Here is a 26,684-nt window from a genome sequence, read left to right on the forward strand (position 1 = left end):
CCATCGATCAGAGATCGCTCCACTACTACGGAGTCATCGTTGGGAGTACAACACAATACTCAGCTTGGCACAAAAGCAACGGACTGTTTGAGCAATATCGTGGAACAGCGGTCTGCAAACGATCGTTTTTGGCTATTTTTGTCAAGAATCAAAAGTTGCGTGAGTGAACGTGAAGTATTCAAGTTGGTCGCCGATGCTTTGGGTACTGATGACATCATTGTGAAGAAATTAGTTCCAGCATGGAAGGATTCTATTTCGATGCCGTTCATATCGTTCAAAGTTGGAATCAACGCACACCTAAAACGAACAGCATTACTTCCGTCCACCTGGCCTTGCGGATTGCATTTTAGAGAGTTTCGCAACAACTATTGGGAACCCCTGCTCGCGCGAAAGGAATGAGATTTATATTTGTATCGACCAAATTTTGTGCTACGATTTTAGTGAACTTGTCGTTTTGTGATTATGAATTCAAATGTGCCAGTTTCGTAATTAGAGTTAGATTAAATGTATAATAGTTTATTGATAATTCAATTAGACCAAAAGAGTTCGTTGAATTTAAGTAAATAAAGAATAAAGAATAAAGAAAACGTCTTTTCTACGGCCAAAAATTGAATTTTCAGAAATGCACCAAAAGTTGCTCTTAGAAAAACTTTTTTATTTTAGATTGCACCATGTTGAAACTGTGCTTAAAACATTGAAATTTTACAGAAAAAATTTGAAAAAAATAAGATACCTATTTTTTGCAATTTGGGTTTTAAGGTTTAATTTCGATTTTTTCATGAAAATATAAGTATTTTTTTTCAGTGTATATTTTTTTTACAAAGCCTTGTCTACCATCCCTCCTCAGACACTTTTTCTCTATAACAAACGGTTTACGAGGTACATTTTTTTTAAATGGTGATGCTAAAAATACATACGCCCTTATCAGAAGTTACTCTTGATTTTAAATGGTCTCTCCACCAGTGGAAAAAAACTTATTCTATTATATCGAAACTATGTGCAAAATTCCATTTGAATCCAAGGTAGTCGAGTTTCATCGTTTACCGATTTGGCGTGGAACCGCTTAGTACCATAATTCTGTTTGTACTTATGGCACTCTTAATTCAAAAATAACTAGAAAACAATATTCTTACCATTATCTTCGTCGCCATTTGTAGAATACTCGATATTCGGAATGGTATAATAATACCGAACAAACACTGTTTTCGATTATTTACAATATCAAGCTGCTATATTGTGTATTTCTTCCACTTCTGGACTGCGAAGTGCGGCCTCATAAGTGCGAAAGTGTGAATAAAAGTGCAGGATTGCATTGAATCCTGTTGGTGTCTTCAGAGCACTTAATCTTTGATTCACGAAGAATAAGTCCCCCGAAGACACCTACCCGATTTGATGCAATCGCGCACTTTTATTAGCGTTTCCGCACTTGTAAAAACTTCTGCGATAGTCCAGTGGTGAAAAAAATGCGCAATATTTATTTATAATCTTTCTTCAGTCATCAATCGAACACATGCCTCCTAAACTCATCAATCGAACATGCCTCCTAAACTTAACGATAAACTTGCGACGATCGACCGCGCCACATATTCATATAACGGAGAAAATTAGAACTAAACTTGGAGTGAATGGTTTTGGAGGTTATTTGGCTAATTTGGGAGGTTAAATCCCCTCCCAACACTAGCGATTTTGCCGGTGGGATGCTGGACGTTTGGATGAACGAATTGGTTGTCTCCCTCCAGGCTAATTGCCAGAGTGATTCTAAATAGTGGTTATCACGCCCAATGGTATGGGTGCCCTAGTGTAGATGTAAGTTTGTGATACCTTAGAGGAAAACAATAGTGCACTCAGCTCTCGTTTACAGGCACTCTAGTAATTGCTACATTCGACGTAATGCGGACTATTAAAAAAAAATAAAAAAAAACGGTCGCATGAAATTTTAGAGCAAACCGGAAGTGAAAAGATGCATTTGAAACCAAACCAAACCAAAGTTATCGTTATTTGAATTTTACAAATAAAATTCGCCACAGTCGTCATACGTCAGTCGTCTTTATACACTTCTATTCATTTAATTTTGTTTCAAATGCACACGAATAATATTTTATGTCGTTACTTTTTTTTCAGATGTACAATGGAATAATGCACGCAATTTATGGCAATGCCTAAACCTTCGGATATGAGCTAGAACTAGTTCTTGAGGTCAACAAAAAAACTCAGTCCTGTGTTGGAGGACACGCTGCTGAAAAATATTACTCTGAAGGTGAGTATTGTAAGTTCGGTCAATCCTTAGAAAATATAGTAACGCCGAAAATGAATTATTCTCGGTTATTCATGCAATATACCCTACTTCGGAAGTAGGGCGCATCCGGATGCTAATCGAATGCACTTCCGAAGTTAGGTAATCTTAGGATTTTGAGAAAAATCCAAATTCTGTGCAGTTCTCATCTTATGAGAAGAATGCACTTCAACAGAAAAGATTTTTTTGTTTCTTATTAAGGTGAATTTTAGCACATTGTTCAACAAAAAAAGTAATCGCCTATTTCGATGCGTAAAAAAATCGTAGGGCCCATTCACAAATTTCAATAATGCTGAGGGGGTGGTTAGTGTCCACGAAATGTTACAACTCATACAAAATTTGGTACAGTGCGCATCGTACCTTCGTGCTGTGCGTACACGAATTCTCTCTGCTCTTGGAAGTTTTCTTAAAAACTACCTAAAGCAATAAAACAGTACTTTTGCAATTCCGTTGCAAATCAATCAACTTTTCATTGAGAAGTTGATCAACATAACGGCCTACTTTTCCTACTGAAAAAAAAAAACAGTGCTGAAAAGTGCTACTACATTCATGGGTAGGTACTACTGTATCACAGCCTACGTGATTGAAAAATACTGAATTGATACAACGCATGGATGTGTGCCCATGTGAGTTTCTCTTGAAATGTTTGTTTGTGCTTTTAGAGTTCACCCAGCTGAAATAGCATTTTTCGAAATATCAAAAAATGTTGTAGGCAACTCGTTGCAAAACTCGATTTTTCAGCACTTCGTTGTATTTATCCAACTCGGCGAGCCTCGTTGGATAACTGTACAACTCGTGTTGAAAAAATCATCATTTTGCAACTTGTTGCCTAAATAACTATTTCAGTGCTACATAAACAGTACTTTTCAGTGCTAAAATTAAAAACGGTACTTTCCAGTGCTACTAAAACAGTACTTTTCAGTACTATTTTTTCTACTATTGGTCCCCTTACGATCCTTGTTTTGGACCCGTGCCTTCGATTTTTCGTTGGACCCGTTGGCGAAAGCTAGCGGTGGTAATCCTTCTTGGACACCGTCTTGGGAAAAAACCTCTCGAAGGTTACGTCTTTCTCGTTTATTAACTAAACATGGTATCAACAACTAACAAAAGGAAGGGTGAATCTCTGAATTCACTACTTCCTTCCAAAAAAGTGGGTTTTAAAAACTGTCGCTACACGTGGCAAGAATGGAAGAAAGGACGCTTCCCCGGAATGCGAAGTTTCTTCAAAGGGTGAAATGAATAATTGTATCGAAATGAGCAATCAGTTCGATGCTCTAGACTTTTCGAACACCAAATCGAAGCAGCCTCTAGCCCAGGCTCTTTGATTCAAGTGAGGAAGCAAAGAGTGCCGCCTATCGTGGTCAGTTGTTCCGAATTTGGGGGATTTAGGCAGGAGATCTTGAACTCCATTAGGGGAATCAAGGTTTCCTTCCAAATTGCAAAGAAAGGAGACTGTCGCGTTTTGCCGGAAACTCTTAAAGATCGCGAACTTCTTCTCAGACATCTTGAAGAGAAGAAGCACATTTTTTTTACTTATGACGACAAAACTGAACGTTTGTTCAAAGTTGTCTTGAAAGGTCTCTCAAGTGACTATAAGTCACCTAAAGAGATCAACAATGGAATAAATGATTTACTTGGATTTTCCCCAGTCCAAAGTAATCATTATGAAAAAGAAAACCCAATCTGGCCATTGTTCGGAAAGGGCTTTCTCAAGAATATTATTTAGTTCACTTTAACAAAAAAGATCTAAAAGGAAGGAGGAAATTACCAGAACCCCACTCAGTGCCGTCGGTGCCAAAAGTGGGGTCATGGTACAAAAAAATTTTCGCATGGATGCTAAATGCATGATTTGCGGAGGTTCTTCTCACGCTAAGGACGTCTGTCCAGTGAAGGAAGATACCACCAAGTTCATATGATCTAATTGCGGGGCTAATCATAAGTCCAATTTTTGGAATGCCCTTCACGCAAAAGAGTCATTGAAGGCTCGTGCCAGGCAGATGAAAGATAATATCCGTTACGATAACGGTCGTTTCCGGAATTTGCCTGGTAGAGTATCGAACAATGCTCATTTTTCAGTTAACGATCGCTTGATTAGGAATCATACCCACCAGGAAGATCATAATCATGCTCATTCACAAACAAATTTTAATCCGTCGGGTAGCCGTTCGAATCTTTCAATTTAAATCCTTTGCCGATATCGTAGCAGGTAATTTGAACTCCTCCCCTATTCGTAATATGAGTACCCAATCTACTTTTTTCAAATCAAATGAAAAAAAAAACCCTACCGCCACAGGTAACTCCTACTCCGCTTCTTCGTCTACCGAAAATTCCAATGGGAAATCATCAGATGTACCCACTTCAAGTGATATGTCTGCCTCTGATTTACATTTTCTAACTGAACAATTGAATCTAATGATTGATGCAATGTTCAAAGCCACCACTATGACTGAAGCAGTCCAAGTAGGTGTAAAATTTACAAATCAAATTGTTATTGGATTACGTTTTTCTAATGGATCCAAATAATAATTTAAATATTTTAAATTGGAATGCTCGTTCTCTGAATGGTAAAGAGGACGAGCTGTTTAATTTTCTTACAGCTAATAACGTGCATATACAGTATTGGACAAAACATTTGCAACTCTTTCGATTTTCCATACAAAATGACCAACTTTGGTAAGCTAGATCTCAGTTATTTATGGACCGATTCGAATGAAACTTTCACAGAACATCAAATATAACTTGAATTTTAACATATATTTTTGAATAATTTTTCCAATCCCGAGTTTATAAGTTATAACGGTTTGACTGAAGTGTAATTTTCGACGAAAAATCTAAAACTTTTTATCTCAAAATCTGATAGCCCTAAACAAAAACTGTCTTCAGCAAACTTATTCATCTCGTCAAAATCTACAACTTTGCTGAAGATACCATGAAACTATTCCTTAAATATGTTTAGTTATGTCAATTATAAAAAATCGTCAGAAAATTCACTTTAGTCAAACCGTTACTGCTTTTCAACTTGTGATTGAAAAAGTCACTCAAAAATATATGTTAAAATTAAAGTTATGTCTGATATTCTGTGAAAATTTCATTCAAATCGGTCTATGAATAACTGAGATATGGTTTATCAAAGTTTGTCATTTTGTATGGAAAATCGAAAAAGTTGCAAATGTTTTGTCCAATACTGTAGCAGTTATTACTGAAACTTATTTGAAACCTGGATCTAAACTCAAAAGAGATCCTAACTTTTTTGTTTACCGTAATGATCGACTTGATGGGGTATGTGGGGGAGTTGCAATCATCATTCATAGGCGTATAAAACATCAACTGTTTTCGTCATTTGAAACTAAAGTTTTTGAAACTTTAGGTGTTTCAGTTGAAACACAACTTGGTAAATATATACTGCTTCGCGTTAGAAAATGGGTTTAACCAACGTGCGAAGTTCGGTTTTTGACCAACTTCGCCGCGTCGCAAGTCGATTCTCAATAGTGCGCATAATGCACACGGTGAAGGGCATAGATGCGCACTATAGCGTAGTGACTCGCGACGCGGCGAAGTTGGTCAAAAATCGAACTTCGCACGTTGGTCCATCCATTTTTAGTCGGGAAGCAACTTTCATAGCTGCCTATTTGCCTTTTCAATGCTCTGGACAGTAAGTTAATTTGCTCCAAACTGACTTGCGAAAATTGACTCGCAATAAGTAAAATTTTTTGTCATTGGTGACTTTAATGCCAAACATCGGTCATGGAATAATTCTCAAAGTAATTCCAACGGCAGAATTTTATTTGATGGGTGCTCTTCAGGATATTTCTCAATTCAATACCCTGATAGCCCTACATGTTTTTTCCTCTTCTAGAAATCCATCTACGATTGACTTGGTCTTAACCGACTCTAGTCATCTTTGTAGCCAATTAGTTACTCATGTTGATTTTGATTCTGATCATGTGCCTGTTACATTTCAAAATATCCCATGAAGCGATTCTCAATCCTATCAGCTCCACTTTTAATTATTTACGAGCCGACTGGAATATATATGAAACGTATGTTGACTCTAATCTTGATGTTAACATTTCTTTAGAAACTAAACTTGATATTGACAATGCTCTTGAAACATTAACAAATTCCATTGTTGAAGCCAGGAACATTGCAATTCCAAAATGTGAAGTAAAATTTGAATCCGTGATTATAGATGATGATCTTAATCTCTTGATCCGTCTTAAAAACGTGAGGAGAAGGCAATTTCAACGCACTCGTGATCCTGCTATGAAAATTATATGGCAGGATTTGCAGAAAGAAATCAAGAAACGTTTTGCAGATTTAAGAAACAAAAATTTTGAAAATAAAATTTCTCAATTGGACCCTGGCTCTAAGCCCTTTTGGAAATTATCTAAAATCTTGAAAAAACCTCAGAAGCCAATACCGGCATTGAAAGTGGAAAACAAATTATTACTAACTAATTGCGAAAAAGCTCAAAAACTTGCTATGCAATTTGAAAGCGCGCACAATTTTAATTTAGGACTAACTAGTCCAATTGGTCGGTGTTTAGACAAACTGGACTAGATGATATTTTGACGTTCTGAAGAAACGTTAAAGACTCCATCAATTCTGAGTTTTCCGATGTCATTTTGATACAGATGCATCATCAAACAGGTAAATTCCACTATTACAGCAAATAATGCAACAATTTAGACATTTGGAATGACTGGCGTACGTTTTTCTAAAACCATGAAAAAGCACTTGGTTCAGTCTGTCTGAATACCGACCAATTGAAAATCAAGTTACTCAGGAGTTCGAAAATATTCTCAATCAAGAGAACGTTTTCGAAAATGCCTGGGAGACTGATTTGGAAGAAGTGAGAACTATTATTAAAAAATTCAAAAATATGAAAGCTCTTGGCGATGATGGAATTTTCTACATCCTCATCAAGAAACTTCCAGAAAGTAGCTTATCATTTTTAGTTGATATATAACAAATGTTTTCAATTAGCATATTTTCCTGACAAATGGAAAAATGCTAAGGTTGTTCCAATTATAAAACCAGACAAAAATCCAGCAGAAGCTTCTAGCTATCGTCCAATCAGTTTGCTTTCATCCATCAGTAAACATCAACGAAAATTCAATTTTTGCCAATGAACAGTTCGGATTCCGCCATTGACATTCGACCACTCATCAACTCTTACATGTAACAAATTTGATCCGTTCCAACAATACTGAAGGCTACTCTACTGCTCTTGCTCTTCTAGACATAGAAAAAGCATTCGACAGTGTTTGGCATGAAGGTTTGATCGTAAAATTGAAAAACTTTAATTTTCCAACCTACACTGTTAGAATAATTCAAAGTTATCTGTCAAATCGTACACTTCAGGTTAAATATCAGAACTCCAGATCTGAAAGACTTTCTGTAAGAGCTGGTGTTCCCCAAGGCAGCCTTTTGGGACCAATATTATACAATATTTTCACATCTGACTTACCTGAGTTACCTCAGGGATGTCAAAAATCCTTGTTTGCGGATGACACAGGCCTCTCCGCCAAAGGACGAAGCCTGCGTGTCATCTGTAGTGGATTGCAAAAAAGTTTGGATATTTTTTCTTCACACTTGCAAAAATGGAAGATTTCTCCTAATGCTTCCAAAACTCAACTAATAATATTCCCACTTAAACCAAAAGCTCTTTATTTGAAACCCTCAAGTAGACATGTTGTCACGATGAGAGGGGTCCCAATAAATTGGTCAGATGAAGTTAAGTATCTAGAGATCATGCTAGATAAGAATTTAACTTTCAAAAATCACATTGAGGGCATTCAAGCCAAATGTAACAAATATGTAAAATGTCTCTATCCACTTATCTGCTAATCTGCTAATATCAACGCACCCCCTAGCCATGGCCAATCTGCGTTGTTTACACAAACATCCCTATAAACCCCACGCTGGGAAATACGTTTACCGAAAAAGGCGTTATGAGGTTCTGCACTGCATTCTTGTATTGGATTTACTTTAATGGCATTGTTGTTAGCAATTCACAAAAAGTGAAAGAGAAAGAAAACATGATTTGTGCAGGCAGAGCCCCATAGGCTATGCTATACCAGTTAGCACGCCCGACGCACACCGATGACAGAGTGGGTAGGCCCGCACCATCGTCCCGCCCTTCTACCTATTTATGAGATAGGCAGTTCTGTCAGGGTGTAAATAGTTATTATTATCCATGTAATCAAATTGTAATGCACCCTCCACGTGTTAACGACCTTAAGGCGGGACTACTTGCGTGCCGGGCCCGCACATCCTCCTGCTGCGACATCACCTCTCCACAATGGCTTGGAGGTTTCCTTTCTTCATTTCGGTTGTTCTGGAAAGATAAGAAAACAAGGAAAGGAAGGGGCCACACCACTCCACAGAATGGCGGCCCATCTGATATTAGTTTTGTGTTAAATAATTATTGTTGTGAGTAGAGATCCTGAAAGGGAGAAATGCGAGTAGGCGGTAAGCCGCCAATCGAACCGTCAAAATCCCATTAGCTTTCAATACTATGCCTCTATCAGAAAATTCTAGTAAATCATAATTTATTCTCCTACACTTTCCCTAACACAAAGTATTCCTATTTAATAAGACAAGTGCAAAAGCACAGATAAAAGTGTGGGACCGCATCGAATCATGTTGGTGCCCTCAGAGCACTCATTCTTCGATTTGCGAAATATGAGTCCGCTGAAAACACCGACCCGACTCGACGCAATCGCTCACCTCTACCGGCATCCCCGCACATGTAAAAAACTTCTGCGATAATCCTGTGGTGTGTAAGAAACGCACAATATTATTTTGATTTCAATCCTACCTGCGCCCTCCAAGATCCAAGGTGCTGCTGCCTTACGTTCAAAAACTTCTTTCCTCAAAGTCTGTCTATCAATTCCGAACTCTATTGCATACTACAATACCAATCAGACCCTATTCCTGACAAGACACAGATGGGTATATTCCACGACTGGCGCGAGGTGACAATTGCCGGCGTCGCACAGCGAGGCGACAATTCCCGACTCGAGTGAGGTGACTCTCCATTTGATTTGCACGGCGACTCACCTCACTCGAGTCGAGAACCGCCACCCCGCCATATGACACCGACAACTGCCACCCCACGCCAGCCGCAGAATAAACCCAAGAGTCACAACCCCAATGTGATGGATTTACCCACAACCTTGTCATAACCCCTCTTACGTTTCGCTATCCTCGGAAGTCACCCATATTGATGCTTGGCAAAATATATCAGTATTCAATCCACAAATCCCAAATTACACCACATTACTTTGGTCCGTTTAGCGTCGCCGGTGGATACCTGTTCTGACATTCTTTCAAATACCACTTCAATCCTGTTCCCCCACTTTATCAATAAGAATGTTGACGAATCACGATAATCTGAAGATCGTGACCAGAACGGAGGTAGGATTTATCAGTAGGGACCAACCACCACCTGTAAAATGTCTCTATCCACTTATTAATAGAAAATCAAAAACTTTGTCTTAAGAACAAGCTTTTGATATTCAAACAAATTTTCAGGCCAGCCATGTTGTATGCTGTACCAATATGGACTACCGTGTACGCACCTAACTTTGCGCAGCTCCAAACTTTGCGCATTTTTAAGAAGCCAGAAGAAATGATAATTAATTATTGATTTTTTTAACAATTCAGTTTCAGCAACATGTTCGTTTATGTAAAATAAGTATTTGGCATACATTTGTTTACTGAGAAACGCTCGTTAATGTTAGTAAATAAACAAAAAACCTTATCGTCACACGTATAAACGTCAACTTTTACACCGTCTTAGCACAAGCACTAAGGAGTGGCTCTGTCAAAAATCAACATTTTTCCGAACAAAACTATGCTGTGAGAAGTATAATTGCGGTGTATTAGCAAAAAGGGTAATATTCTAGTAATTCCATTAATTTTCCATACAATATGTCGAATTTTTATTTGAAAAAAAGCGATGCGCAATGTTAGGACCCATTTTTTACGTGAGGGTCTTAATTTTTGCGCACTTCTAGCAATTCGGAATGGCACGTAAATACATGTACGTCATTGCAAATGACAAAAGCTGTCGATCTTAGCAAGAATGGTCACTCAATCTATAAGGCAGCGGTTACATGTTATATTCCTGAAAGTACCTTTTGTATGAAGCTGAAGGCAAAGTTGTGCATTGAAAAATCTCGGAAATCCCACTGTATTGACGCAGGAGGAGACTTTTACAGTAAATTTGGATAATTGATAGCGCAAAGGTTGGCTTCCCAGTTGATGCACAATGATTCAAGTTCTAGTTGTCTAGCAAAAAAGCCCGTTCAATTATGGTATATCTAATACGTATGGCGGTAAATTAATAAAAAATAATTAATCGCGAGAGATCAACGATATATCTCCCAAACTTCCTCCACTTCCAGCTGACGACATGTGCAACAGAGAAGATTTTCTTTAGAAAGCTTCCAAATTGTGCGAAATCGAATTGTTCAGACCATCAGCAGTAAATACGAGCATCGAATTTCGATAGTTATTCAAAGAGATGGAACCAAATTTAAAAAATAAGGAACAGAAACAACAATAAAATAAAAAAAAGTTTAAGAATTAAAAAAAAACAAAAGAATAAATGATATAAACCAACTTACGAAAACAAATAAGGGATGGTACACAAATTATGTTACGCTAAATTTCAACTTTTTTGACCACCTCCCCCCCTCTGTCACGTTTTTTGTATTAGTCCTCCGAAATTTTTGTAAGACTTGTCACGCTTGGCTTGAGCCCCCCCCCCCTCGGAGCGTGACGTAATTTGTGCATGACCCCTAAGCATAAGCTACGGCTGTAAACTATATTGCTCAGATTGTAATCTTGTGAATATATGGTAAAAATTAAGAACAGTGTAAGTCACTATTCGTGGCCACTCTATGTTTGGGGTGGTTGAACAAATTAAATTGAAATTCACGAAAAAGCTCATGATGAAACTCATATTAGTTGTACCCTTTTTATTTAATACAAAACCAGTAAGAAAGTAAAATTATTCAGAGCAAACAAGCAATTTAAGGCATGCGCAAAGTTAGGCACATCATGCGCAAAGTTAGGAACAATTCAGATTTTGTGCGCAATGTTAGGCACAAGGTATTGCATCCCCTTTTTATTTTGTTTTATTTTTTATGAATTATTTTCATTCTTTTAAAATCATGTGTTCTACTGAAGGGTTAAAAGCCTATCATTGACAGAAGTTTGAATAAAAAAAATATATATTTTAGCCTTATTTGAAACAAAAATAAGATGATAATTTCTTAACTGCGCAAAGTTTGGTGCGTACACGGTAGCTGTTGTAATACCAGGAAGAAAGCTCTGCAGAGAATTCAAAATAAAATTTTGAAAATGATTCTGAGGCTTCCTCCCTGGTATAGTACAAATGAATTACATAGAATATCCAATGTTGAAACATTGGAACAAATGTCAAATAAAATAATCAATAATTTCAAGCAAAAATCGTTACAATCTTCTATTGCCACGATTAATGCGTTATATGTTTAGGTTAAGTTAGGTTAAGTATATTGAAAACGTTTGTATTTTTTTGTCTCTTATTAGCAGGTGAAATCAACTCACCGGTAAAAAATCTGAACTGCTACGGCAAATGAAATGTAATATGTTGTTAACAAAATGTTAATAAAATCTTAGATTTGTTTTACCAAATTAGGATGATAGTGTTGTCTAATAACACAGAACACCTAGATATAAGAAATAATGAATGTAATGTTTGGAATGATACTAACAAAGAAATTAAAAAAAAAAAAATACAAAATTTGTAGAACATTCATACAAAAAACATAACGAGGGGGTGGGTGGGTGTCAAAAACAGAGGACTGACACGGCTGTCACCCTGCATACATTTCGGCTTTTCCTCACATCGTTTTTGGTACTTCGCGTTTTGGTACCCACTTTCTGGTCGGTTTTCCCTAACTTGCTCCTGATTTTCGAGTGCTGAATCAATGTTGGGTAGCTAATTATTGGATTTCACCCCCCTGGTCAACAAAGGCCATTTTCAGCGTTGTGGGAAGTATGTACCGTAATTCGGGGTGTAGTTGATCAGTGGGGAGATGTTGATCATTCCCGTATCTACATGTGTCAAGTTAAGAAAGCTATGATCCGATTTCAATTATCACAATTTTTGTGATGTCGCATTAGCTGATATCTGCTCTTCATGTTTTGAATGTCGTTTTGACATTCAAGATAATTCTACCATTTTAAAACAGATTTTTAATGAAATGTTTGAGGGGTTCTTCTCTAAACAATTGACTTTTGCCAAGTAAAGTAAGGCACAAAAGTGATCAACTTCATCCCATTTTACGGTACTTCAACAGAAAAGTAATTGCCTATCCGCTTTCATGCGGCTTGACGAAAATTTGTGTTGGGGGGATGGGACTCAAACCCACGACCATCCGCATATGAAGCGCACGTGCTGCCAACTACGCCAGGCCGACCCCCAAGAAAACAGTAAGGGTATTCACTAAAAGCTGCGTAATGGGAAGTAAAATTTCCAATTTTAGCGTTACATAATAATTGGATGCTGCCTAGGAATCTGCGTAAAATAGCAAAGAAATATTTCAAATGAAATAATTCTTTTGAGCATTGACATACGACAAATTTTTAATCTAGTAACCAATCGAGAACATTCTAAGAATTTGTTGTTACTGATGACTAACGTCAAATTTTATTATAGATTGTTTTCACTTTTGATAGTGCTCGTTTTCGTTACGGTACCCAAAAACCAATTAAATTCACCAGCGAACAGTGATTATTTTAGCTGGGACATGATTGCATTTTACACAGTTTCAGTTAGGGTAAATTTGGATTCCGAAACATAAAATCACCACAGTGCCCACTCATGCAAAAATGGGAATCCTGATCATCCAGCCCTGAATCCATATCACTCAACGATATTAAACCTGAGATTTTAAACCACAAAGTCTTGACCGAAATCATCTTTTTGTTTACTTTTGAATATTGTTAGAAAATGATCCATCGAATGATGTTGGTCACAATAGAATGCTCTGAATCATTCGTTTATTTGGCATAGTATTATCAACAAGTACAACGGCATTGTGGTACATTCCGAATATATCATTACCACATATTCCTATGCTACAGGGCACAACTCATCCTTAAGCAGACGCCTCTACCAAACATGTCTCGTATAGTACACCATGTCTTTAATGCCATTTTATGTAATCTTTTGATAATTTTATGTTCTGGATGTTTTCCCGGATATTATGGCCAATGAATCATTTGAAGGTTTGTTTGTTTTGTTACGACAACCAACGCGTGCTTTGATCGATCATGTCAATACAGAGTCAGAATTAGGGCGAATGTGAACACTAATACATTGTCAGTAAAATCGGTTTGAAGTTCAGCGAATATATTGGGTGGTATGAATAAAAAACTTTGAACTTTACTACATGTAGCATCTACTCAAAAACAAAATCCACAAAGTTTACTACACTTTTGGTATGAATAAAAAACTTTTCGAACATGTAGTACTTACTACTTTCGAACACGAGCAGTGACTGAAGCTGCACGTTAAGAAATTTCCATTCAGAGTGCAGAGTGATTCTGCACGTAAAGAACAATCTATTCAGAGTGACGCCTAAAATTAATACAATCATGCATATGAAGAAAATGCATGGAATCTAATCGATTACGCGACAATTTGCACAAATCATGAAGGTGCTGTGACAAGATTTGTAGTGTAATTTTGCGATTAGTCTGGTATTCTCTCTATGTCTATGATTTTATGATGTACCAAAGAATTTTCTGGGTGGTTTTCAGCCTTCGCCAACGCCGATGATTTTTTGAATACTAGCGTAACATTTATGAAGAGATCTTGAGATTACAGCTATGAAATTTGGAACCACATATTTTCTAGCACCAGTACTGAGATTCTGGTGAAATTGCGGTAGAATTTTGATTACACTTTTTTTTTTTTTATTTTGATGCTCCTCGTGTGTTTTCTTAACAGCATGTTGAATTCCGATGTTCTAAGTGTTTCTGTGATATTCTCGTTATTTTGGTGGGGTTTCTGATAGTATCCTTGGAATGTCTAGAACTTAGAATGTAGAGATTTTTATGAGAATTGTAGTGATTCCATTGGTAGTCGTTAGAATTCAATGAGGATCTCCCCTTAAACACCAGGGTTCCCTTTGAAATTATTAAAATTCTTAACGATTCCACAAAAAATCCCATTGAAATCTATAAAATATTTACCGACATTCAAAACGTTTATATTGAAGCTTAATTTTGAAATTCCAACGGAACTGAAGATCAACGGAATCTTAAAGGTTTTTACAATAATTACAAAGATTGATTTTCGGAATTACAAATATTCACACAATAATTCGCAGGAATCCCACCGCAATCTCATAGATTCTTACAGAAATACCGTCTCAAAGATACCCACAGAATTCCAAGAGATTAATATTCGGAATCCCATTCCCACCCCAATTCTAGAGTTTTTTACCAGATTCCTAATATTTCCGCAATATTCCTAGAATGGTATTTAAATTTTCAGAATTATCATAAAACCGACATCCCTATCGGAATATCAAAGTTCCTACAGGAATTCCGGAATTCAAAAGGAAATCTGAGATGTCAGAATTTACACGTAAAATTCAGAATTACTTTATCAATATCTGAATTCCTACCGACATTCTAAAATTCCTAAAAAATAACATAATTATCGTAATGCCAGAATTCACACGGATATTACAAATTGCTACTGCCGGTAATCTTACCGGAATCTCAGAATTGGCGGAGCGAAAGTTTTCGTAACCTCAGAATTCCTTTGCAAAACTCAAAATAATTTCCGATATATCAAAACTCATATCGTTTTCCCATGATTTTTATTCAAAAGTAAATTATTCCTTTCAATTCCGCAAACTCAAAGCATGTGTAGCGACCTCTGAAGCTAACTACCAGTAGCTTTGTAGTAAATGCTACCTTTATTCATAGCAATGCGTTGTTTGTAGTATGTTCGAAAGGTGTAGAAAGGAAAATGACACAAACATGTTCCACTCGTGTTCCACATATAGCGTTTACTACCGAGAATGTAGTGAACTCAACTTTACTACATTTTATTCATACGGCCCATTGACTTCGCAGCACCAAACCGTAATCGCGCCTGCTCATGAGGTGCGAACTTTTCTAGATGCGAAGCTAATGTCAAAGTCGAAACAATGGGTGATATGAATAAAAAACTTTGAACTTTACTACATGTAGCATCTACTCAAAAACAAAATCCACAAACTTTACTACACTTTTGGTATGAATAAAAAACTTTTCGAACATGTAGTGCTTACTACTTTCGAACATGAGCAGTGACTGAAGCTGCACGTTGAGAAATTTCCATTCAGAGTGCAGAGTGATTCTGCACGTGAATAAAAATCTATTCAGAGTGACGCTTAAAATTAATACAATCATGCATATGAAGGAAATGCATGGAATCTAATCGATTACGCGATAATTTGCACAAAATCATGATGGTGCTGTAATTTGACAAGATTTGTAGTGTAATTTTGCAATTAGTCTGGCATTCTCTTTATGTCTATGATTTTATGATGATGGTACATCAAAGAATTTTCTGGGTGGTTTTCGGTCTTCGCCAACGCCCGTGATTGATGATTTTTTTGAGATCTTGAGATCACAGCTATCAAATTAGGAACCACATATTTTCTAGCACCAGTACTGAGATTCTGGTGAAATTGCGGTAGAATTTTGACGCTCCCCGTGTGTTATCTTAACAGCATGTTGAATTCTGGAAGTTCTAAGTGTTTCTGTGATATTCTCGTTATTTCAGTGGGGTTTCTGATAGTATCCTTGGAATTTCTAGAACTTAGAATGTAGAGATTTTTATGGGAATTGTAGTGATTCCATTGGTAGTCGTTAGAATTCAATGAGGATCTCCTCTAAAATACCAGGGTTCCCTTTGAAATTATTAAAAATCACATTGAAATCTTTAAAAAATTTACCGACATTCAAAAGGTTCATATTAAAGCCTTGCTTTGAAATTCCAACGGAACTGGAAATCAACGGAATCTTGAAGTTTTTTACAATAATTACAAAGATTGATTTTCAGAATTACAAATATTCACACAATAATTCGCAGGAATCCCATTGCAATCTCAGAGATTCTTACAGAAATACAGTCTCAAAGATACCCACAGAATTCCAAGAGATTAATATCCGGAATCCCATTCCCACCCCAATTCTAGAGTTTTTACCAGATTTCTTATATTTCCGCAATATTCCTATAATGGTATTTAAACTTCCAGAATTATCATTAAAAAATCCGACATCCCTATCGGAATCCCAAAGTTCCTACAGGAATTCCTAAATTTTAAAGGAAATCTGAGAATCTGAGATGTCAGAATTTACACGTAAAATTCAGAATTACATTGTGAATATCTGAATTCCTACCGACATCCTAAAATTCCTAGAAAATAACATAATTATCTTACATACAAAGGTATCGACCGTGATGATTTTATTTTGAAATTGTTTATCGGCATATCGGTCTATTTTGCTCGAAGTAAGAGGGAGCATGGAGAAGAAAGCAATGAATGATAATATAAGCCATCGATCGATAGAACCTGCTTGATCGCCAAACAGTATTAGGGCGCTTGAGACCTCCTTCCTTTTGGCTGTCTTGGTAGTGTCATTCTCAAAACACACCCAAGCCGTTCCCATAGGGGACGTTAGCCACAAGGAAGTGACGTTTCAAGTAATACTGTTTCATATGGTATGCCCTCTTCAACATCTAATCCAATTTCTCTCGCCGTTCCCTTACGGTACCTATCCATCTAGTATTCATTGCTTTCTTCTCCATGCTCCCTCTTACTTCGAGCAAAATAGACCGATATGCCAATAAACAATTTCAAAATAACATAATTATCGTAATGCCAGAATTCACACGGATATTACAAATTGCTACTGCCGGTAATCTTACCGGAATCTCAGAATTGGCGGGGTGAATGTTTTCGTAACCTCAGAATTCCTAAGCAAAACTCAAAATACCTTCAAAAATTTCAAAACTCATATCGTTTTCCTATGATTTTTACTCAAAAGTAAATTATTCCATTCAATTCCGCAATCTCAAAGCATGTGTAGAAACCTCTGAAGCTAACTACCAGTAGCTTTGTAGTAAATGCCAGAGTCTATGAATGGAGAGTTGCGCGAAGAGTGAAACCAAATCTACCTATCGAACTGTCAAACCGTCTACCTATCGAGCAGGCCAGCAAAACAGATAGGGGCTATTTTCGAAGACGAAGAAGAACAACCATTCAAAGAAGCCTCTTCGCGCAACTCTCCATTCATAGACTCTGGTAAATGCTACCTTTATTCATAGCAATGCGTTGTTTGTAGTATGTTCGAAAGGTGTAGAAAGGAAAATGACACAAACATGTTCCACTCGTGTTCCACATATAGCGTTTACTACCGAGAATGTAGTAAACTCAACTTTACTACATTTTATTCATACGGCCCAATGGCCCTGCGGCTGTGAACACTCCGGGCGGCTTTCACGAATGTAAATAAACGGCTTAACAGATCTCTTACACACTATGTCAATCATGATGTCAATAATGAAGAAAATAAAAGAAATGTTGTGCAACTTTAGATAATTACGTTTCAGAAGTATGAATTTCACTTCAAAAGGGTTGCATTTTCATCAATTATTATTCGTAGGTCTCTTGTCTGCCTGAAAATACGAATCAGTGATGTGAATTCCCAACTATTCAGCTGTTTGTGGTATTAGAAATTAGCAACGTTTTTATACTATGTAGTGAGTAATTTTCTTTCAACGTGCAATTAAGTTCGCAGCTTCCAAACTGAGCTGCGATCGCACTTTGGATTATGGCAAAAAATACAATAATTTCAATTCTATATTATGTTTCCGATCGATTTAATCGCATGATGCATTTTTGTATGATCCATTACAATATTATTTTTGTAACAAACCATTTGATTTATTTTCATATTATGAACAACATGTTTAAATAAATAAAAAAGCATCATGCGCCATTCATCAAAATTGAGGATTGTTGCGCCCCTCGGTTTTTCGTCTCCTTCAGTTTGACAGCCGCGATTGCGCCTTTTGACCTCGTCCTTCTGTTTCGACTATAGTCTTTATATATACTATAGACTATATATATATCATCAGCTTCGTCGTTTTGCTACGCTCTTTCACACGAACCTTCTTCACTATCGACCTTCTGCACACTCAGTTTTAAATGCGCCCTGCTGCCACACTCAATCGCAAAGGGGGAAGGGGCGAAATTGACATCAGAGTTCGTATCGAAAGAGAATATCAAATGCGCCTTTATGTTTTTCTTACTTATTTCGTGAAAAACGTTATTTTTAAGAATCAGTTGTGCATTATATGATTGTAATTTATCAAATAAACTGTTAGGTGAATAAAACTCAATTTGTTTACATTTGTCAGTTAGGCCGTAAATCTGGTACTGTATTGATGTGATGAATTCTGACAGTTTGAAATATTCCAATCACAGTTTACACAATGGACCGATGCACGAGTTCACTAATTTGACGTTTGAGCGGTGCCGAATTCACTAGTTTCCATGGTGACATAAATAACACGGCACCGCTAAAACGTCAAATAGTGAACTCGTGCATAGGTCCATGCCGTGAAAGATTTAAAATAATCAGTTTAGGGTAAGTGTTCCCTTAGTTGGGGGTGTTCCTATAGTTGTGGTAGTGCCGTTTTCACTGATTTTATTACATTAACCACAGAACGGACGCTACCAATCGACGTATTGGCTTGTTGATACAGGTACGTTCCGTTTTTATCACGTTCCGATTTTGTCACGCTCCGATTTTGTCATGTTCCGATTTCGTCAACAAATTATTCCGTTTTTATCAACACACATAAATGTTTTTTTTTATTTTCAAAATATTTGGAATACAAACTAGATACTTATTTTGAAGCAATTCAAATGCTTTTCAGTAGCCTCAGAGATGAATTTTCGACATTATGTTAATTTTGAGCACCTACGATACATGTTACGTGTCAAGTCATATACGATTCAATAAGGTTTGACTCATTATCCACTAATCAATTGGAGTATTTAAACTTAGTTCAAACTTGGTCTGTTGTACAAGATGACCCATGGAGAATGGAGAATTGCTCTGGCCACGTCCTAGCAACAACTGGAATTTGTGATTAGTTGAGTACGTACTTAAGAGAGTAGCAGAGATCTATATTTTTTCTAATATAACATGGTATCAAAAAATTTCTGACCCCGTCATATTTTTAACATTATCTTCTATCTCCCAAACTGGATAGCATTGCACAAACTATAGCAAACAGCCGTTGATTAGATCCTGTTCCAAAGGGTAGGGAAAAAGGTCCAGCAAAACTGCTTAGAAAATTTAGAAATCTTCATACAATAAATTTGCATCGAGGAAGAGGGTAAAGAATTGATATGGCTGACGATTTCAGAAACTGTTGAAACATGAGGTTCCCACGTCACGCACTTTGCCATCCCAAATTTGATGGGAGCTTGATCTTTCAGCAGACATGAACCCCTTCCCCAAATGAGAACTTAAACGTTAATTGGGAGTCTTATGCAAACATCCATACGCTCATTCATAAAACTTTACAAAAGAGTTTCTTACAAAAAGGTTCTAATTTGGTGATTCTTGTTCTAGAGTTTGTGCAGTTTGTGCACTTTTATGTTTTTGATGAACTTCTATATATAAATTAAAATTAAATGGTGTTTGCATGTTACGAAATGGCTTTAGAACGGGCTAATAATAATACATGATTATTTCACTGTTGAAGTGTTTGATCAAGTGTTCTGACGTGTTTGAATGAAGGAAACGATTTTGAAAATTCTCTGGAATAACTGGAGAAAACAACTGAAACAACTGCCGTTTGGTATGGAAAATTGCATGTCATTTTTCAGCAGCCTACTTGATGGAAAAACGGCGGGACCACTAGTATTTAATATGATTTTTACTTAACAAAAAACTAGAACTTTAAGTCAGTTTATTGCCAGTCTATTCCTGATCTAACGTAAAGCTAAAAGGCGATGGTGGCGCTGTTCTAGATTGGCGATTAGTGCATCCCTATCGAAGTTGGTAGTAATAATTTTAGAAGAAAAATAACCACAATTATTTTGCTAATAAGATTCTGGCAATTCAAAGCACAGGAATCTGTTACATTAATTTCAGTTTGCAAAATTTCCGCAACAGAACTCCACATTTAATCACCAATCGGGTGTAGCCAAAAATGCCAAAAAAATGTACCTTTGTAAAAAGCTCTCAGTTGATAACTGCGAAAGTGTTTGTAAGACACTAAGCTGAGAAGAAGGTCTTTCACAGTTGGAATGTAATGTCATTAAGAAAAAAAAAGAAGCAGAAGGATGAAGATACGAAAAGAAATTGTTTCTTGTTTAATCTTTCTTGGAATAAAACCAATGATCATCTTGGCTCACTTTCTTGTAGCCTTTTCTACAAATATGACGCACATTATGATGAAAAGGACATTTATGTGATTACATTACATTTATTGCCCAAGAAAACTAAACTATTAGTGATTTATTACAAAATCATATTGATTGATAGGAGTCTGCAATAAACTTTCATTATGAACCTATAAGAATTAACAATCCAAATGCTCTTCAGAGCTCTTAAACATCAATACTGTACATTTATGATATGAAAATGTGTATTATCCTGACAAAACAGCAATTTTCTTTTCAAATTTGTAAAATATTTTGTCTAAGAAAATTATTCCGTTTTTGTCACGGTTCCGTTTTTGTCAACTGAAAATTGCTGATCGTGTTGATAAAAACGGAACATACCTGTATACGGAATAGTTGAAAAGCGCGTTCAAATTGCTTTAAAACTGATGAAATATAACTAAAACTGCTAAAACTTTACTTGCTTGTACCAATAGTTGCGGTAAAGTGTTCATATAGTAGAGGATCCCATAAGAAAACAACGGATACCGCAACTAGGAACACAAATTAAAAATATACCGCAACTAAAGGAACTGTGTACCAATGGACCAATGCACGCGTTCATTCTTTGACGTTTGAGCGGTGCCGTGTTATTTACATGACCATGGCAACGAATGAATTTGGGACCGCTCAAACGTCAAATTAGTGAACTCGTGCATTGGTCCATTTACCTATGCACGAGTTCACTTATTTGACGTTTGAGCGGTGCCGAATTCACTCGTTGCTATGGTCACGTAAATAACACGGCACCGTTAAAACGTCAAATAGTGAACTCGTGCATCGGTCCATAGTGGAGGTATTGTTTTTAACAATAGAGATATAAAACTGTAGAGGACGCATGTCGCTGCTGTTCCCTTTGTTCTCGCTCAGAAACATGTCGGGTACATAAGTGTCAAACTGCATACTTTTTCGCGTTGACATTTATAGCCCCGCCTATCTCCGCCAGCAAAAGATGTTCCTGCAGCGACGCCAGTGACATTCTTCCTCTATAGTTTATTACCTCTATTTTTTTAACTGACATGCCGTGGTTTACTGCGATGAAATCATTTCTCTCATTAAGTCAATGGACCTATGCACGAGTTCACTATTTGACATTCTAGCGGTGCCTTGTTATTTATGGGACCATGGCAACCAGTGAATTTGGCACCGCTCAAACGTCAAATTAGTGAACTCGTGCATCGGACCATAGCCGTTACTTCCCGTTACAACATTAACATGTACATTAATTGCACATCTTGAATTTGGGCATTTAAATGAAGTTCAATCGTGCTTAGTACCTCCACTATTGGTACATCTACCCTACCGTGACTTACGCAGCATTTTACGCTGTTTAGTGAATACCCCTAGTATCTTTGTAGATATAAATATTTGATTTTTCAGGATAACCTTGATACGCTAGGATTAGAAGTGGACCGACTCACGCGCCAAGTTGCAAATTACAAAAGCTATAAACGATGATATCAAATCAAATATAATACATGAATATTCCTTGCCGTGTAATAGAACATTTTTATTTGTTTTATTTTTTTTTAAATAAATAATAGTCCTGCCATAGGTAGGCTCTTCTACAAACAAATGTATGTGTTTCACCTAGAACTTCCGATATTCCTTGGACTCAAATACAAATGTTTGTTTTTGTTTGTGTATGGCCGGTATCGCTGATCATAAGTACTGTGCAAAAGAATAGGACAAGCACAGATAACAGATGTTTATGCTAGAACAAAAACTTGTGTAAATATTTAAACAAAAACGCGTTGAAAACACTAGCGCCGCCACACAGCGTATTGTGGCAATCAGTGGTAAGTATAATTATCTTGAAATGTTTTTTATTCCTCAGTGGTGCCATGGGAACTTAACGATAAAAGAAAGCGCCACCACGATGTTGCTACTTGTGTTGCCATTTAAAAAGACCGTCAATTGTCTTCCACAGTTTTACAATCGAAGTTAAACGTCTGTTATCTGTGGGACAAGAAACTTCGACAAACATTTGAAAAGGGCACATCGACATCGCTTTGCAAGACGCTGTTGAGCCCCATTATACGCATTATACTGATACTGCAAAGTTTGTTAAGTTTTCAGAGCTGTGACTTTCAATTATTACACTTGTTTCTCGACGGACATCTATCAGCACCTCAAATACGCACAGTCTTAAAAACAAGCATACCGACTGCCCCCTTTGAAGCAGCACACATCACTCCGTCATTGGTATCATAATCCTTCATAAGCAACATTCTTTGTAGAAACCCAATACTTTCCCATTGACCTTCTTTTTTTTTGTTTTCTTGCTTTTATTTGTTAGGCACTCCGTGCACTTGGCCACTACTATGCCGAGTATCATATAGACAGAATCTATTTATAGTTCTTAGGGGCGATCCATTAATTATGTAAGACAATTTTCGGAGTTTTTCAACCCCCCCTCCCCCCATGGTAAGATTTTTTGTGTGAAAATTAAAAATAAATTGTATGGCGCGTAAGAAATCTCAAACCCCCCCTCCCCCCATAAACCCTTACATAATTAATGGACAGCCCCTTATTGCTATTTCTCTCATACCGAGCAGGTAGAGGAGAGTGCTGTCGTTGGTCCAATCCATATCCATATCGAATCCATTGGTGTGCGGTGGTTCATTTTGCATGTTTATGTGTTGTGTGAGGCAACAGCCTACAAAGAGGGTCAGTGTGTCTCAGTCACCATCCGATACTGACGAAGGATGGTTGTGTTCTTCCCCAATACACGGTCCTTCGTGCGGCGTCTTCAGGTGGCTGGACGGAGTTTTTGTGTGGGGGGATTGGGAATCGAACCCATGACCTTCCGCTTGCGAAGCGAAAGCGTAACCTCGAGGCTACGGGACCTTCTTCGCAGTGTTCAAAATAAATATACATCATTTACACTCAGGCAAATTAGTTAACGAATTCCATAAATTTTGCCTTATGATGCATTGAAAATTCCATAAAATCCGATTTCAGAAGGCTAATATGGATTCCATACCTTTGGAATGATAATCATAATCAAAAAAATAGGTGAACATAATGAAAGTATACAAATTTCATTGCGCGCCTTATGATTTCCATTGCTTTCATTGGTCATTCCATTAATGAAACCATACATCATAAGGCTATTATTTATTTCATATTAGCTTGATGAAAACCATAATTGAGAAGTAAGTTATACTTAATTAACGTATATCAATTTCATTAAACCGCCTTACTATTCACATAGCTGTCTCTAATGTGAAAAACTCATAAGGTTGTTATTATGACAATTGCAGCTCAAAATCACCGCCATCGTTGAGATCCAACATACTGTGTCACTTTTTCAGAAGTTCAGCAATGTACAACCACGGGGATCCAAAAAATTTCAAATCGAAAATGGAAATTGAGATTGTAATAAACGGAGAATAATGGTCGAGTTTGTAGATATTGTAGTACGAATAATTACATTCCCAGTTTGTTCAATATCTGTTTTAGAAAATGGTAACCAACGTGTGAAAATCGAATTTTCATTCCTCGACACGTCACAGCTCGATGTGCAGTAATACTTTGCTACGTATTAATGTGATACTCACAATACGGCAAAATAGTTGGAAATTCGATTTCCACACGTTAGCTAATCATTTATCTAAATTAGGTAGTAGAACGCATTGAAATTTCTGTCAATACTCTGAATGGAATGCATTGTCAACTGAATATAATAACGAATAATTAAACAATAATATGTGACATAAAAAGTAATGTAGTTTATACTGCTGATAGAAGAAATTCTTAAATTTTTATTTCAATTTTCATAATGCTGTTTTATGAAATAAGCAAGATGCCACATTGGCATGATTCAGATCAATTCATAAGGTGAATCAATGAAATACTCACCGATTTCTTGTGGCTAATAAACATAAGGGAAAATAATGAATATTCATAGTTTTTTTTTGCCTGAGTGTATATAACGAACGCTTTGAGCCACCTCGATTGCCTATTTGTGGACAGATGCGTTTATTTCGACTACCACTTGCAATCTTCTTCAGTGTCAGTTACTCGCATCCACCTTCAAAAATTAAACTGTTTAGCCTGACAACTGAAGTTAAAGATGAAACAAGACCAGGAGCTTGAATAGACCATTTCCGTCAGACTTAACACCATCGTTTTATATTTTTCCTCAAAAGATAATAATTGAAAATGATCATTTTTTTAAGTTTTTTTATTTTTTATGAATTCTTGAATTTTATATGAATTTTCAAAAATTGACAATTTCACCACTTTTTCAGACATGCGGAACGGAAATGGTAACTCTAACAGTGGTGAATTTCGTATTCACCATGTCGGCCATATTAGAAAAATCGTAAAAACTGATAACCCTATTCCCAGCTGTATTTACTTTTTGGAAATGTCAAAAATAACTAGTATTTATATATGTAAACTTCTATTCTTTCCCGATCAGTTTTTAAGAATATCACGTTTTTTCGATTATTCATGGTAAGTAAATTTCATTTTTCACGTCGTAGCCGAACCAATTACTATTTTCCATTATTACCAGTATCGTCGGAAGTGGTGCTTTTAGTTGCTGCATAACAAGAGGAGACAACAAGGATGGATGGACCAGAAACTCTTGGACAACTAGTCGTAGTTCTTCCAGATGAGGGCGCAGTTTTTCGGTGGAATTATGGCCTTCGATATTTTGTCGTGATGCAAAGAGCACCATTTAAACGGACTACCTTCTACAAGCGGCATATAACCGGTGAGTTGAAAAAGATGTGCCTGTGCGCCATTCGTATCATTCAACGTCTCGGACACCGCCGACCAGAAAAAGTTTGGTGGACTGCGAAACGGATACATCATATTCGGCATGACGTGTTCAGTAACCTACAAGAATGTCCCCAACTGACAGAAAGATTTGGTGCGGATGTGCAAAGTCGACATCAAGGACAGCAAAGTGAAAGCCAAGCTACCGGAAGAAGAATCATCAGTACTACGACATCTCGACTTAGTCCAACTACCAATTATAGTAACGGTGTGGGTGGCCCGCTAGTTGGTCGTTGACCTGAATATAGTTATTAGCTATGCCCGCCTACTCCCGCCAGCGGTCATAATGGACAAGAACTGGCAGCAACATATCAAGGATTTACATGAAGCGCAAGCCACCGCACTGCCCGATGAGGACGAGATTAAAATCCTCCCTCTCCCAGAAAACAGAAACTCATTCATTTATTTGCAAACGGTTGAAAAAAACAATAATGGTAATAAAGATGCATGGATTAGTATTTATAATTATTTGCAGGGCTGGTAGCAGATCTCTTTTAAAGACAGTCTATTATAATACAAGTCCCTGAAAATTATCTTTTTTTAATAGAAGGTCTCTAATGTCTCTTTTCACCACAATTGTCTCTGAAGTAGTTTTATTCCTTTTTAACCTCGTGGATGAATTCAGACACCTGCGTGACTATTTTACTTTTATTAGGAATTTCTCCACGGATTTTTCAAGGAACTATTTCACAAATAATTCTTCTAGTAATTTTTACAGAGTATTCTTCAAGAATACTATCAGGTATACTATTAGGTACCACTCCTTGTACTGCATTTAATCCATTGGTACTTGGTGTCATACAATTTTGAGGAACAGCAAGGAACATGTATGTCATTTCTCGTCTTTGCTACAACCTTCAGCAATTGTTATAGGAATGGGGGTTATCCCAGACATTCCTCTCCAATTACTTTTCCACTTATTGTACTGCAGATTTCTTCAATTTGTACAGGAACTCTTTCAAGAAAATCCACAATTTTTAAATATTTTAGAGAAATTCGTTAATCGATTTTTTTCTAGCAAACCCAACTCCCATCAAGGCTGGAACTTCTGGATCCTGCCTGAAAAATCG

At 36.9% G+C, this 26,684-nt stretch overlaps 2 long non-coding RNA genes across 2 annotated transcripts; both read left to right on the top strand.

Moving 5' to 3' along the window:
• The first annotated feature begins 2,216 nt into the window (after positions 1-2,216).
• LOC110680649 lies at positions 2,217-22,399 on the top strand. Its single transcript, XR_002502956.1, has 2 exons — positions 2,217-2,257; positions 22,204-22,399. It is a non-coding gene; the product is annotated as an uncharacterized LOC110680649 (long non-coding RNA).
• A 2,586-nt stretch (positions 22,400-24,985) lies between these two features.
• LOC110680650 lies at positions 24,986-26,079 on the top strand. The gene is made up of 2 exons (XR_002502957.1): positions 24,986-25,287; positions 25,349-26,079. It is a non-coding gene; the product is annotated as an uncharacterized LOC110680650 (long non-coding RNA).
• The last annotated feature ends 605 nt before the right edge of the window (positions 26,080-26,684 follow it).

Source organism: Aedes aegypti, unplaced genomic scaffold (genome assembly GCF_002204515.2).
Source record: "Aedes aegypti strain LVP_AGWG unplaced genomic scaffold, AaegL5.0 Primary Assembly AGWG_AaegL5_hic_scaff_1711_PBJ_arrow, whole genome shotgun sequence".
Classification (NCBI taxonomy): Eukaryota; Metazoa; Arthropoda; class Insecta; order Diptera; family Culicidae; genus Aedes; species Aedes aegypti.